Raw genomic sequence first — 14526 nt, 5'->3', positions numbered from 1 at the left:
GCATGACCCAGTTACTCTAACAAAATGAATTAACCTCTGTTTCCTAAAGGTTTACCTCTACATTACTGAGTTGCCCTCTTACTCCCAGAAGTCAAATTTCTGGCAACATCAGGGATTCTTTTTAGAACAAATTATATAGAGAAAAGAAAAGAAAAGTTTACCAAGTAACCAAAATAGTCACTAAAATGCTTCACTTCCCAGGAGAAGGCCTTAAATCCTCATATGGAATTTATTTACCCTTACCTGAAAATGATTCCTAAAAGCCTTGGTTATCTGTGGTACACAATGAACAAGCTGAAAGGGTAGGATTGATGGCCAAGTTATTAAATAATAACTGTATATAACATAAAACCACGTTAGATAATCCGATCAATGACTCTAGTTAGCATGACAAATTAGATTACCATTTAGTAAACTCTTTCCCTTCCAGCCTTCACAGAAGAGTTATACTTCCCTGTGGCACTGATATGAGGCTCAGTAAATGACCTACTTTGACCAATGGAATGGAAACAGACATGATGTGAGTAGAGACTTGAAACATGCTTGCACGACTGGGCTAGCCCTCTTATCTCTGCCATTACCATGAGAAGAGCTTTCCTTGGTTTGCTGCCTCTTCAGGTTGGGCCCCAGAACCTAAGCCTAATCCACAATGAGATCCACAGTAAGAATGCATGCTCACATAAGCCTGCAACATAACCAACACCCCAGGCCAATTAGCATCTGGGGGAATGAGAATGAATGAAAATAATTCTAAGCCACTGAGTTGTAGGATTGTCTGCTACATAGCAATAGCTACCTGATGCATTCAGAAAGGGTTATGAGATGTTTAAGTTGCCTCTGCTTAAGGTCATTACATTTTTAGTAAAATTTTTTATCAGAAGCTATGAAAACATTTTAATGTTTAGCATTTGAAGAGAGTAACTTTCAACTGACTGGAAAACTCATTTTTACGAAAAGCATCCCAAAGCCACTACTTAACAGTGTGATGCATAGTTCTTATGAGTTGTGTGTCCAGAAAAGGAGAACAAGCACTTTCTTTAAATAAAGTCTGCTTAGCTTTGCTGAACAGTTATACTGGACCCTGAGTTAATATACTTCCATCTGAGGTTTTATACTGCTGACTAGCAATAACAAACAGTCCCATGATGCTGTGGACTGAGAAAAGGTTTTCTTCTATTCCCACAAATAAGCCAATGCAGGAAATTTCAAGACCTGAATAATGAAAATGAAAGAAAATCCTTGTTTTCTTAGAAAATCCTTCTTCATGTCTGCACAGAGTGAATTAACAGATTCAGAGTTAATGCCAAATCCCATGGACATGACTTGCTACCATTTTTATGCTAACGTTTACTGAACATTTCCCATGTGTGGTGGGGCTTTGTGCTGTAATCACTTCAAGTAAATCACACAACCACTGTAAGTGGTACATATTATTACTATCTGCATTTTAAAGAATTTAAAAAAAAAAAACAGAAATGTAAAGAGTGCGAGTAACTTGACCAAGCTATAGAGCTAGGAAGTGGTCATTTGGGGATTGGGAGCCAGTATGTCTTACTCCAGTCCAGTGCCCTTATTCATACCCTGTACTGTGAGAAAATGGTTCCAGGATCTTCATTTTAACGTAATCTGCGATATTTTACCACAAAGCTACCTTCTAATCTTCTCTCCTCAAAAGCGGAGAAGATCTAACATGATAACATTTAAGAAATACACCATTGTTCCCTCTCCACTCCCAAAAGCCTACTTGTAATCAAATAGTCAGGATGCCCACATGGTACTTGCAAACATCCCCTAGAAATCAGTGAACAAGATCAGAGATTAAAAATCTATACTTGATCAAATATTGATGAGATTTTGTCAAAAAGACACAAGGTTGTCAAAGTGGCCTGAGGTACGACAATCTGAGCAAAAAGTATAATGACTCTAATGGATGGAAAGATATCTAATGTCTAAAAATGCATGAGTTCCTAGTAATACTTATGGGAAAAATGTAATTACTCCTTATTGGAAGTTGCAAGGACATAAAGTGATTACTCCCCAAATTTATAAATATGGAGACAGAATCAAGCACGTATCTTGTCTCTTCTGTGCAAACTGTATGTCAAGGTAATGAAACAGGAGATAAGGAGGAACTGTTCTATAAAGAATTCCACCATATGAGATCGCTTATATGTGGAACCCCCCCAAAAAAGAACAAACACAAAACAGAAACAGACTCACAGACACAGAATACAAACTTGTGGTTGCCAAGGGGACGGGGGTGGGAAGGGACAGACTGGGATTTCAAAATTTGTAGATACTGACAGGCATATGCAGAATAGATAAACAAGATTATACTGTACAGCACAGGGAAATATATACAAGATCTTGTGGTAGCTCACAGCAAAAAAAAAATGTGACAATGAATATATGTATGTTTATGTATAACTGAAAAACTGTGCTCTACACTGGAATTTGACACAACATTGTAGAATGACTATAACTCAATAAAAAAAGTAAAAAAAAAAAAAAAGAAGAAGAAGAAGAAGAATTCCAGCCAATAAATGTAGAAGAAATGACAGAATTAGTTAAAAAAAAAAATTTCTAATTCCCAACAGAAAGAATGGATCTGGGTGGTGATTATTAATGGATACTAAGCCCACCAGGTGAGAGGATGATGGGGAACTTCATAATGGAATCTGGATGACAGCATCTCAACCTTCTGATGGATGCACCTCGAGTGGTACCAGTAAAGGAGGGACAGCCAGACATCCTGTCCTAGTTGAAGGAAGGTAAAAGTACACAGCACCACCTGGTAGGTATTTTTTCCCAAAGTAAAGAAGTAAACAAACAGGGTAGAATCTAATCACGTCTCTAGACCTAATATCCAACTGACAGAAAATACAAGTTACAGAGAACCAGGGAAAGGGTAACACACACTATGACACAGCCATCAGCCAAACTCAAAACACAGCACATCTGAACCAACAAAAAAGCTCATTTTGCCAACAAATCAATGGCAAAATGGGGAAAAAAAACCAGAATAGCAGGGGAGGGAAGAACAGTAACAGACTAAAAGATATAAAAGACCCAATAACCACTGCAAAATGTGGCCTCTATTTAGATCCTGAATTGGGATAGAGACAGGGAATAACTATAAAAACTGGATGGACTGTTATATTAAAGCTTCAAATTAATGTTCATTGTATTAGGTATAATGATGAATAATCATTAGTGTTTAACAAATAGTCGTTCTCAGTCAGAAATGCATACTGAAGAATTGTGAGGTACAAATGACATGGTATCTAAGATTTGCATTAAAATACTCCAGAAACAGGGGGAAAGAAAAAAAGAACATGTTGTGATGTTAGATAAGTAAGACTGGCAAAATGTGGCTAATTCTTGAAGTTCAGAAAATACATGAAGATGCATTTTGCTACTTTTGAAAACATATGTGTTTAAATTTCCAAAATAAGATTGAAAGGGAAATCAAGAAAAACTAATCACGCTAACAGTTTAGATATGGAGGCTGTTAATATGTTTCAGTTAGTGTTTACCTGCCTGCCTCTCTCATTTCTTTCTTCTTTTTTAAAATTATAGCTTTGGATTAAATAGCTAAGGTGGGGAGAAGTTGTGCTTTCTATAACAAGAGAATCAATGAAACAAATTTTTTTTTTAACTTCAAACAGAGAAGACCAATTCATTTCATAAATACTCATTGAGTCCCTACTCTCTCCTCACCAGTCCAAGGCTGTGGGGAAACAGGAGGGTAAAAGACACAGGTTCCTCTTGTTAAACTTGTGGTCACTAAAAATCTGGCAAATATCAGCTTCCCCATTAGGGTCAGGAATAAGGATGTGGTAACAGATGCAATTTCCCAAGTCAACTTGGGCATGTCAAGTGTCAATAAAACCCAGCTCCAAAGTGACACCTAACTGATTCGGACAGGGTTTACTCTGAATCCACGCCAGACTGCCCAAGCTCATTAAATGTTAACTGTGAATGAATGAAGTACATGCAGGGGAATTAAATTGTACTCAAAAATGAGAATGGGAGTTTTGTCACCGTTTACATGGTCAGTAGCACCAGGGACAGGAAAGCAAGCACTCAGGAGGATGGGAACATTCCACCACGACCACCACCACCACCACCACTCCCAGAGGAAAAAAAAATTCAAAAAAGACAGGATTTCAATGAGGAACACTGCATGCTAAACCCTGTGCAAGAAGGAAGAAAAGTCAGAAAAACAAAGAGGAAACTCTTAGGCTTCTCAGTTCTACATTTTGTGGTGTAGACAAGACAGCTCACCACACCAGGGCTGTGGTAGACCATTTCATTTTTACATCCCAAGAAGCCAGCTGAGATGCTGTCAGTCTCCAGTATTGACCTCTCTTCTCAACTGCAAATTTCCACTTATTCAGTTTCCTACTCCGAAGGATCGTTGCTAAACTGAGGCAGCTGAACCTGCTAGTTAACATCACACATTCTGGAGCTGGACTGCCTGAGACTATCCTAGCTTTGCCACTTGGTTGCTCTGTGACCTTAGGCAAGTTCCTTAACCTCTCTGAGTCTCGGTTTCCTCATTTATAAGATGGGAATAATACTAGTATCTACCACTTAGGGTGACTGAAGGGATTAAATAGGTAAGTGCACTTAAAGAGCTTACAACATGCCTGGCAAGTAGTGGGTGCTAAGGGTGTTTGTTATTATATGCTGGCAATGTCAAAGACACACTGGATTTTCAAGGACACACTGGATTTTCAAGACTTGATTCCAAAAAAAGAATACAGAACACCTAAATTTTTATGTCAGTTTATATTGAAATGATAATATTTTGAACATATTGGGTTAAATAGTGTCAGAATTAATTCCACCTTTTTTACTTTTAGTACGTTTTAAACTTTTTAGCAGAGCTACCAAAAATTTTAAAATAGTATGTGTGACTGGCATTTTATTTCTACTGGACAGGGTAGCTCTAGAAGGTTGATCTTTGAAATGAGAGTTCTATCACCCTTCCTCCTTTTCAGAGCTGCAAATTGGGTTTACTCTAATTTAAGAATACCTGCGTATGTATGATCAATTAGGTAATCTCCACCACCATTACACATTCCACAGCCCTGAAAAGAGTAGAAGATATTCATGACTGACATTTCTCAGGTCTTTCTTCACCTAGAGGAGAAGGCTCCAGCCCTCGAACCCCCAGTTAACAATGTACATGCTCCTGAGATTTGAAATGAACGGTAGATCCATAATTGACACCCAGAATCTTTCCTGCACCTTCTGAAGGCATCACCATTTGGTGGGGAGGGGTAAAGCTCAGTGATAGCTCAGCATGCATGCGATCCTGGGTTCAATCCCCAATACCTCCATTAAATAAATAAATAAATAAACCTAATTACCTCCCCATCTCCTGACCAAAAAAAAAAAAAAAAAGGTAGTAGTATTTTTAAAAAGGAGGCACTGAAGGCATCAAGGACTGAAAAGCATCAAACCTATAAAGTCCACTTCATAAGCTTGTTATCTATGAGTATCATCAGAGCAACCTAATCAGCCTTATCTCCGCCCACTCCCTTTTGATCACATAAGCAAGCCAAGCTGCACTCTGTCCTAGGTGGGATGCTCTCAGTGACTCACCCAAAAAAGAACAAAAAAAAAACAAAAAAAAAAAAAAAACAAAAAAAAAAACACTCAGCAAGCAAACAGCTAAAGGTTTCTGCGCGTGTGTTGTTAACAGAGTCAGGTCTACTTTCAGCTCTGCTCTCTAACACCCAGCATCCTCACTAAGGCTGGTTGTGTAGTAACTTTGTTTAACAAATGAAGATGCTGGGGATTGGCATGAACTATTTCTTGCTTAACACATTGTAAATATTCACATTCTGCCTCATATTCAACCACCACAGAGTATGTGTGCTCCACTGGTCTGTCATGTGTAAGGAAATAAATGAACATTTACTGTGTGCTTACCAGGTACGAAGCACTATTTCAAGTTACCACATTTTATGTTTTAATCCCCTCAACAACCCTGTGAGATATTTTTATCTATACTTTTCAACAGATGAAAATGTTAAAATTCAATTACATGTCAACAAAACAGCTCCCTGGAGAAATGACTTGGGCACACTTTTGGTGTCAAGGATCAGAGGACTCTAGCCAAGGGAGGGACAGTCTCCCTCCACCTGAGCAGGAAGAATCTGGGCTCTGGCTTGTCCTTGAACCTACAGGAGGACTCTCAGTCCCATGCGTCCAGAAGTCTCTTCAAAGCAACATCTAAATGCACTCAAGTGAAAAACACTTTCTCCAAAGGCTATGGCAGTGTGAAACAGCTAAAGATGACCCAGCCTCAAAGAGACTGTGATTTGCATTAAACTTCCCTTCCTTTTCTTTTTTTAACCTGCCCAACAGGCAGCAATAGATCAGAAAACCATAATCACAATTCCAGTTTTGAAACTGCACTGTCCTCCTTCCCCAAGACAACGGAATAAAAAGCACAGACAGCAGGCTCTGGGTACCAGTAAATTACACCTCTGCACACCTCAGGATGTCAAAGGGGTGTTGCTCTTCAGCAGGCATTTGGGGGAGAAGTGGGAACAGAATACTGAAATTCCTACCAGCCTAGAAAGTCAAGGTGTCCTGAGGAATCAAACCCCAGTTTAACAACAAAGGATTTATCTTTTCTATCTTTCTCACATTGATGTTATTATAGAATATTTGAACACATGTGGAGATAATTATATCTGAAGGCAGAAAATAATGTAACCCAAACACAGTGAAGGTGTGTAGCTGAATTCTTAATAGGAAGATAGTTACACTGTTACTTGAAAGGATGTAAGTGGGTACACTGTTATCCAGGAATTGCTTAACGGTCACCTGATCACAAATAAACATTAAGCGGTTCCTCTTGCAAGTGCTCTCTTCTCTCAATGCCCCTTCCATCTCCTACGCCCCACAAATCACTGTTCTTTATTAACAGTGTAATTAATTCTCTCTGGGCAACTAATTTTTTCAAAGTATCATTTAAGTTGGTCTGCAAACCATCATTAATATCCTGTTCTCAAAAATAACCTACGACTTAATATGCAGATTAAATGAAAAGTCATCACATGTTTCAAAACGGGAAAAAAATTCTATGAATGTTACTGCTTTGAAGTCTAGCGATGACTACGCCCCTGACAGATTCATGTGGGCCAACAATTCTAAGAAGCAGGAATGTTCTGTTTTAAAACATTCCTGCAGTAGAGCTGGCAGTCAGCAAAGATGTTGTTTCTTTTAAATGTGAAATGCTGTATAAGCAAAACCACCTTTCTGTAAGGAAACTCTTATTACTATAATATATCACCTCAAAGACCATTGCAAAAAACCCAGTGATTTTAACTCTTTATTTATTTTTTATTTGTGACAAGGGGGATTAGGTTTATTTATTTATTTTAATGAGGTACCAGGGATAGAACCCAGGACCTTGTGCATGCTAAGCATGAGCTATATCCTGAGCTATATCCTCCCCCCACCCAGTGATTTTAATCTTAATTTTTTAAAGAACAGAATGTCCTATACCCATCTAATATGAAGTTAGCTTTATAAAACTTGCCTTTAAATTTTTTTCTATTGAAAGTTTAGATTAAAAAGTTGATCCATCAGGATTTTTGGTACGTATAAAAAAATTAATAGCTCTCTGAAATATAGGAAAAATAAAAGAAAAAAAACTGTCTAAATGGTCATTTTTGAAATTTAAAAACTGTAAATTTAGTTTCTGTCTTAGAAAAGGATATTGAGCCTAGACATTATAAGACCATCTGACTTTCCCAAAGCAGGCAGAAAACATATGGAAATATCAACAACTGATTAGAAAATATTTATGTTAAAATACACAACGACAGGATCTTTCAAAAGCACATTCATATCAACTCTCAAAAAGTATTATAATTTACTTAATCCCACTAAAATAATACACTTCTTTCTTTAAAAACATTGGTCTGTCAGAGGTTAAATTAACACCCACCACAAGGGAAAAATGAAGTAATATCAGGTCAGGGTTCAGGGATGAGACATAGTGAATTTTCTCTTGTGACACAGTGACAAGCTATACAGATGAAATGGGACTATGAGAAACAGAGCTGCATTTCAGCAAGACCCAGTCCCTCCAAATGATAGCCTTATGAAATAGAAATCATTTTAAATCAAAATTTCTTCCAAAGATTTTGAGTTTACACCAGGGGAATCTCCAGGCTCTATCAGTATTGCAACTTAGAAAATAACCCTTGGTAAATTACACCAGCTTAGTTGTAATTATCTTGAAAGACAGAAACATGACAACTGCTTATTAAAATAAAGTGTATAGGCAGGGATAAAAAATACATCGTAGTTAATAGAAAATAACAGAGTCAGCAACAAAAAAAAGATCTGAAATTAAAAACTGACCAACCCTTAAGAGTATATTTCAATGGTTAAAATAGGGGCTTTATTGTTAACTTTGGCACAGCAAAAAAATAATCTGCAATACTGAAAAAAAAAATCCTATTTTTCTAGCCATTAATCAGCCTTTCAAAAGTAGAAAGCTGAATTTAGGCTTCTTTATTTTATATAGCACATAGACAAGCTGGAGTCAAAGAAAGACAATACGAGTTGAGAGGGAAATGTTGAATTATGGAGGAATGTATAAAGACTTTCAGTTGCTAAAGGAAAATAAAAGGCTTAAGAAGAAAGAAATGGGGGAGGGGGAGGGATTTCAATTACCATAAGAAATATTTAGATTTACTTGAAAATCAAAGGAGAAATGGTGAACAGGACACAAAAAGGAGTTAAACTTCAAAATTTTAATCTCTTAAGAGACAGAATGTGTAACTAAGCGGCCCATTACACTTCTTGAAGTTATTTAGCTCCATGAATCCTATAGATAGAGAATTCAGTTAACATTTCACTCTTCTTTCTCCTATTGTGACAGTGATAATTCCATCAAAAAATGGCTTCATTCTTTCCCAAACATGCATGCTACTTTGAAATATTTTTATAAAGTTCACTGCTGTAGAGACAGACAAGAATAAAAGTAAGAAATTTTAAGAAACCATATAACATTTTGCCAAATTCCCTTAAGACTAAATAAGCAAGTCCCATGAGTTTAGGTGTGTCTGGAACTGAAAAAGCATGAATATAATTAAGTCTTTCTGAAGCAAGTTTTACAATTACAATGTGGCTCTAGAAGTTGAGATCAGGTCTCACTCATCCCGCTGTCACAACACAAAGCATTACACACAGTTGGTGCTCAATAAATGCTTATTTGGCCAAAACGAATTCTAATGCCTTTGAATTCCACGCAGAAGCCAAAGCAACGTTAAATGTCAGTGAAGTCCTACAGAATGAGTGAGATTTGGTGCAGGCCAAACCCAAAGACCAAAATAAAGCTGATTGCTAAAGATCCCGGTGAGAAGATGAGGAAAGGCACATGCCAAGCCAGCATGGAGATGGGGAACTGGACATCCCAGCAATGGACCATAGGGCACACCATTGGGAAATGCAGGAACATAAAGTCAACTGGTGTTGTAACAGAAGTGTAAATAGTCTGTGTAAGAGAGGCATAGCGGCAGGGGTCCAGGGGTTCAGGGGCAAGATTCAGTCACTGGACGAGTCTGTCTATGGAAAGCAGGGCACCAACACAGAACAAATGGAATGCCTATCAGGTGGAACACACCAAGGCAGGGCACTGGAATGGAACACAGGACCTCATAACCACAACTAGAGCCAACACTCATCCAAAGGGGGATAGGGAAGAAGCTTAGTCAACAGAACCCAAGTAACTAATCAGAAAAATACAGATGGTGAAAGAGAATCAGTACTAAGTCATCAAGCCATCCAAATGAGGATTCTTAAAGATTTTTTGGCTAGGAAAAGGATCAATTTCAGATCTCAGGAAAGTTCTGAACATACTGAAAGGTTTAAAAAGCTCTAGGTAAAGGGATGAGGATTCAGGTGGTTCCATCAGCCTTTTGTAGACTAGACACGTTCTAAACTTCTGCTATTCTGATCAGTATTATTTATGGTGATCACACAGGTGAACATATGAATAGAACTCTCAAAAAGTTCTGAGATTATAAATTGAAAGCCAGTGGATACCACCTAAGCTGAAAACAGCTTATTAATGGCTTTATCATCATTAAGCCAAGATGCAGGAGGAGATGTTAAATGTCAGAATGCCAGACTAACTCCCCATTCTAACAGCATTTTGGACAGCAGAAGTTTGCCCATAGGAAGCTGAACATTTGGGGCGGAACTCAAGATTCCACTGTGTATTTCAGCATGGAAATTCTGTTATATAACCAGCACTTTATTACATACAATTAGTATGCTCTTTTGCAAAATGCTTTCCTTCTCTTCCATCTGTGTCTCAAATGTTTCCATCCAGCAAAATTATTAGGAACTGCTTAAATATGAGCAAATGCCAAAATTAAAAGTGCTAAAAAAAATACAAAGATAATCCATATTCCTCTACTCAAATTCTCTCAAAAATAAACTATTTACCACTAGAGGAAATTTTTTTTTATTCTATGAATTACATATATATATACATACATATAAAATTAAATTATATATGTAATTTCCTTTAGCAGTGAATAGTTTAATATATCACACAACTTGAAATAAGATAACTATTAACCCCAAATTAACATATAGTGAACTTTAAATAATCCAAGAAATACTTTCACAACACCTAAAACAAAAAGTGCAGGAGCAATTTAAATTCCTAAAACTTATGATCACCATTTACAGTCTAGAAAGGCAAATAAGTAACAGTCCAGAGAAATATGAGCAGACACTACCCCTGATAACCATGTCTAGAGTAGGATCCTACACACACATGCCTCTCTTTCATAATAGTCCCTTATTCTCCTGAACACTAAAAAGCAGTCTATTGTATTCCTTAACACAATTGATAATTATGTATCTACTTGTTTGTTTGCTCATTCAATGCTTGTCTCTCCAGTACTTCACTGTAAGTTCCATGAGGTCAGGGAAGGTGACAGTTCTGTTCACCACCAAGCAACTATCCTAACACATGGCAGGCATTCATTAAAATTGATAGATTGATTGACTGAATTCATGAATAAACACTATTTTCTTTTAGGGTCACAGACTTTATACAGACAGATCAGAAAAACTTGCCTTTCAAACCAACCAAGTACGAAGATGGCCCAGAAACCTCATAATACGTATGTGCAAGGAAGGAAAAGTAACAGATGCAATTAAACAGACAACTGGCCGGGTGGACACAACAGCAGGTAAAACGACCCCTCACTCACATCTATGAACATATTTGCTGGTATTTGAGTCCACTGATGTATTATTACTGACATAATGGTAGGTAAGATGTAAAAATTAAAAATCAGTGAAAAAATAATGAACAGGTTTTGTTTTTCCTATGGATTTCTTGTACAAATTAAACACTGATAAATATTTGCAAAGCAAGGACTCAAATAGTCTTCTATCCTCTTAATTCTAGACTCTAATTTTATAATCACATCTTTATTTTTAGACTCCATGGAATAGTACAACAAAAATAAATTCTGGCACTGAAAATGAGCTGTGTTTCAAGCCTACATATGCCAACTATGATACTTCCTTCCAACTGTGAATAAGGACTATTATATTATGCATGAAGCATTTCATGTAATGTTTTGATATTGCTACAACTATGTAAAGCACTTGTTAAAATCGTGAGGGTCTCCTAGGAACTGAATCTGGGTGTCTGTTACGTAAGGATATGGTAGGGGGAACAAGTAGAGTGAGATTTCCCCTTTCGACATCACTTCTAAAGAGAATTATTGCAGTCAGTAATCCACCAAAAAAATACCCCATCTACTAAGAATTAACAAGCAATTTTATCACAGGCAGACAGTGCCTAGATATAAATTCAGCTCCATTATCCCAGTGTAAGGTCACGCTGATTTACTATATTATTTCACATGCCAGTTAAGAAACTCATCTGTAATACACACCTCAAAGGGTCTTTTGAATCAAGACGATAGTGACCCTGCCTATGTCATAGCTCTGGTCCCCAGAGGGGTGAAATACGTGCTATGAAGAAGAAAGGCTTGATTTTGACATGCGGTTGCTTAGCATCAAGTACTTCTATGGCAAAAGACGAATGGTACCAATAAAATAGCTTATTACAAAGGCTACCAATCAGCCCTTGAAAAGTCATGACCCAGCGCCGACTTCCCGAAGCAATTCTCTCAGCTGAATCTGATATTTATTGTTGTTATGATTCTTCACACAATGAAATCCCTCAGAAACCCTCTCCCTTGATATTTTTAACTCGAATACTTCACTTTTCAACCGCAACTTCTGTGCCTTTCCCATACTGGCAAGTACACTCATTTTTTCTTTTGCCTTCAAATAGATCTGTAATTCATTCCTGAACCTTCTACATTTTCTGCTCACTAATTTTTCCTAAGGTCTTTTTTACACAGGACTTATCCTTCACCTTCCCTTAAATGCTGATGCTCTGAGGTCTTCCCTGAGATTCATGTGCACCTGCTCTTCCCCCAGCAGGGTGGATCTGTCTTTCTCCTCCCAGCCTCCTCAGCAGTTCTTGCGATACTTCCTGATTTTACAAGCACTTCACTCTGTGACTGTTTATGTATCTGCCTCCCACTGCCAGGCTGAGGTTTTTGCGGACAGGACATATACTCAAGCACATCACCTAATTAATAGCAGGTCTCAGTAAATGTAAGATTAATGAGCAAGGCTCTGAGAAACTGATAAGTGGGTGAGGAAGACAGAGAAAGCTAGAAACGTGGTGAGTTCTGAAAGTAGGCACAACACAATGGTTAAGAAGAAAAACTCCAGAACCCACTGCCAGGGTTCAAATCCCAGTCCTGCCATTTTCTAGTCCTTAGGGAAGGTACCTATCTTCTGAATATCATGAGGAATGACTGAGTTAATACATGTCAAACATGTAGAAAAGTATCTTTAAGCATTCTAAACACTCTGAGAGCTGGAAATTAACATTTACACAACGGATTAGGTCCTTTAAGAATTCCAGTTACCCTGTACTAATAAAACCTTTTAAGTTATTAACAAAATAACAGGTTCAATTTTTGTTTTAAGAGCTTTCTTATTGAAAGGAAGCAAACCCACAGATGTCTAGACTTTTGCCTCTGGTAACGCTGACTTGTGCACATGCCTGAGTTCACCTGTGACAACAAAGAAGTCACTTAAAACATCTATAAAATGAACTCAAGTTACATGAAACAGTTCCTTTTTTTTTTTTAAGTTTATGAATTATACCCATTTTCCCCATAGTATTACAGGAAAATAGCACATGATTAGTGTTTTCAATTCTCAGATCACAATCCCCAAACTTTGGAGAGCAAATGGAAAGTAAGAACAAGGTAGAATTTTTCTAACTAGACTGTAGGTGCAAAAATACTGAAAAATGAATGGGAACTTGAGTCCAGAGAAGTCATAACTACAAATTCAGACCATCTCGTTCCTCCCTTTCTAGTCCCAGCCCCAGGCCCCTGAGAACCAGTGGGAAAGCCCAAAGGGACATCTCTTGGCCTGGGCAGGACATCTATTTACTCAGGGGAATCAGAGCTGCAGAATATTTGGTCGTGGCCCTTAAAACCAAGGGTTCAGTCTCTGGGTAGGGTAGATTGGTGAAAGATGGTCTATTTATAGGATTTAAAAAAAAAAAAGAAGATCAATTCATGAGTGCTCTTGCCCTAAGGACAGCCTAAAACAACCATTCTCTGTTTCTGAGACCAGGGACTCAGTCCTGATATCCCTTCAGGACATGACCCATGGTCAGCTTCTCAAGGAGGGACCCACCCTACCAGCCTGAGCTCTATGACAGGACAAAGAGAGACAGTCCTAGCCCCTGCACCCCACTGGCAACCCTCTTCTCCCTGCGGGGCCAGTGCTTCAGGGCCAGTGCTGCAGGGCAAGCTCTTTAGAAAGACTCAGTATGAATTCTCTCCTGCAATTGTGGTCATTAGAGAACATGGGTTAGGTAGGTTAAAACCCTCTCAGTCTTACAGTGGTACTTTCACGACAGATGTGTTATTGCTACAGTGTATTCTGGAATATGAATCATAACACACAGCAATTATTACTGAATTACTTTTAAGCACACCACTGAAACAGAATGCCTCATTAACCAGCCTTGCTCTCTCCATTAGCAAACTAATCATTAGTGTAGGGCCCTCTAAGAGGAAGAGGGGGGAAAGCTCCCAACTCAGAACCTTTACACTTCTCTGCACATAACTGTAGGCCACGGCTTGTGAAACTTGGCTCTCTGATTGCCAGGGAAGCGCCAAAACTCAAAATTAACCTTGGCCACTACCAAACTCGGAGAATCAGTCATCAGAAAAAGTCTGCTTTCCCCCCTCCTATCTTGGACAGCATAATTTAGAATGGACAAGTCTAAAGTACCACTTTTTAGGAGAAAAATATCCAAATGACCTCCTATATTCTAAATTTGTGCTAAGGAATAAAGAATATAAAAAGTAGCAGGCAGAAGTTTCAAAATGCTTATAATCGGAGGCGGGGAAGAAG

At 38.0% G+C, this 14526-nt stretch overlaps 1 protein-coding gene across 1 annotated transcript in view; it reads right to left on the bottom strand.

Moving 5' to 3' along the window:
- Nucleotides 1-14526, bottom strand: part of DOCK4 (dedicator of cytokinesis 4) — a 410882-nt gene that overhangs the window by 307065 nt on the left and 89291 nt on the right. The window lies entirely within an intron of this gene.

This window comes from Vicugna pacos, chromosome 7, assembly GCF_048564905.1.
Source record: "Vicugna pacos chromosome 7, VicPac4, whole genome shotgun sequence".
Taxonomy (NCBI): Eukaryota; Metazoa; Chordata; class Mammalia; order Artiodactyla; family Camelidae; genus Vicugna; species Vicugna pacos.
This window is presented reverse-complemented; position numbering and strand designations above follow the sequence as displayed.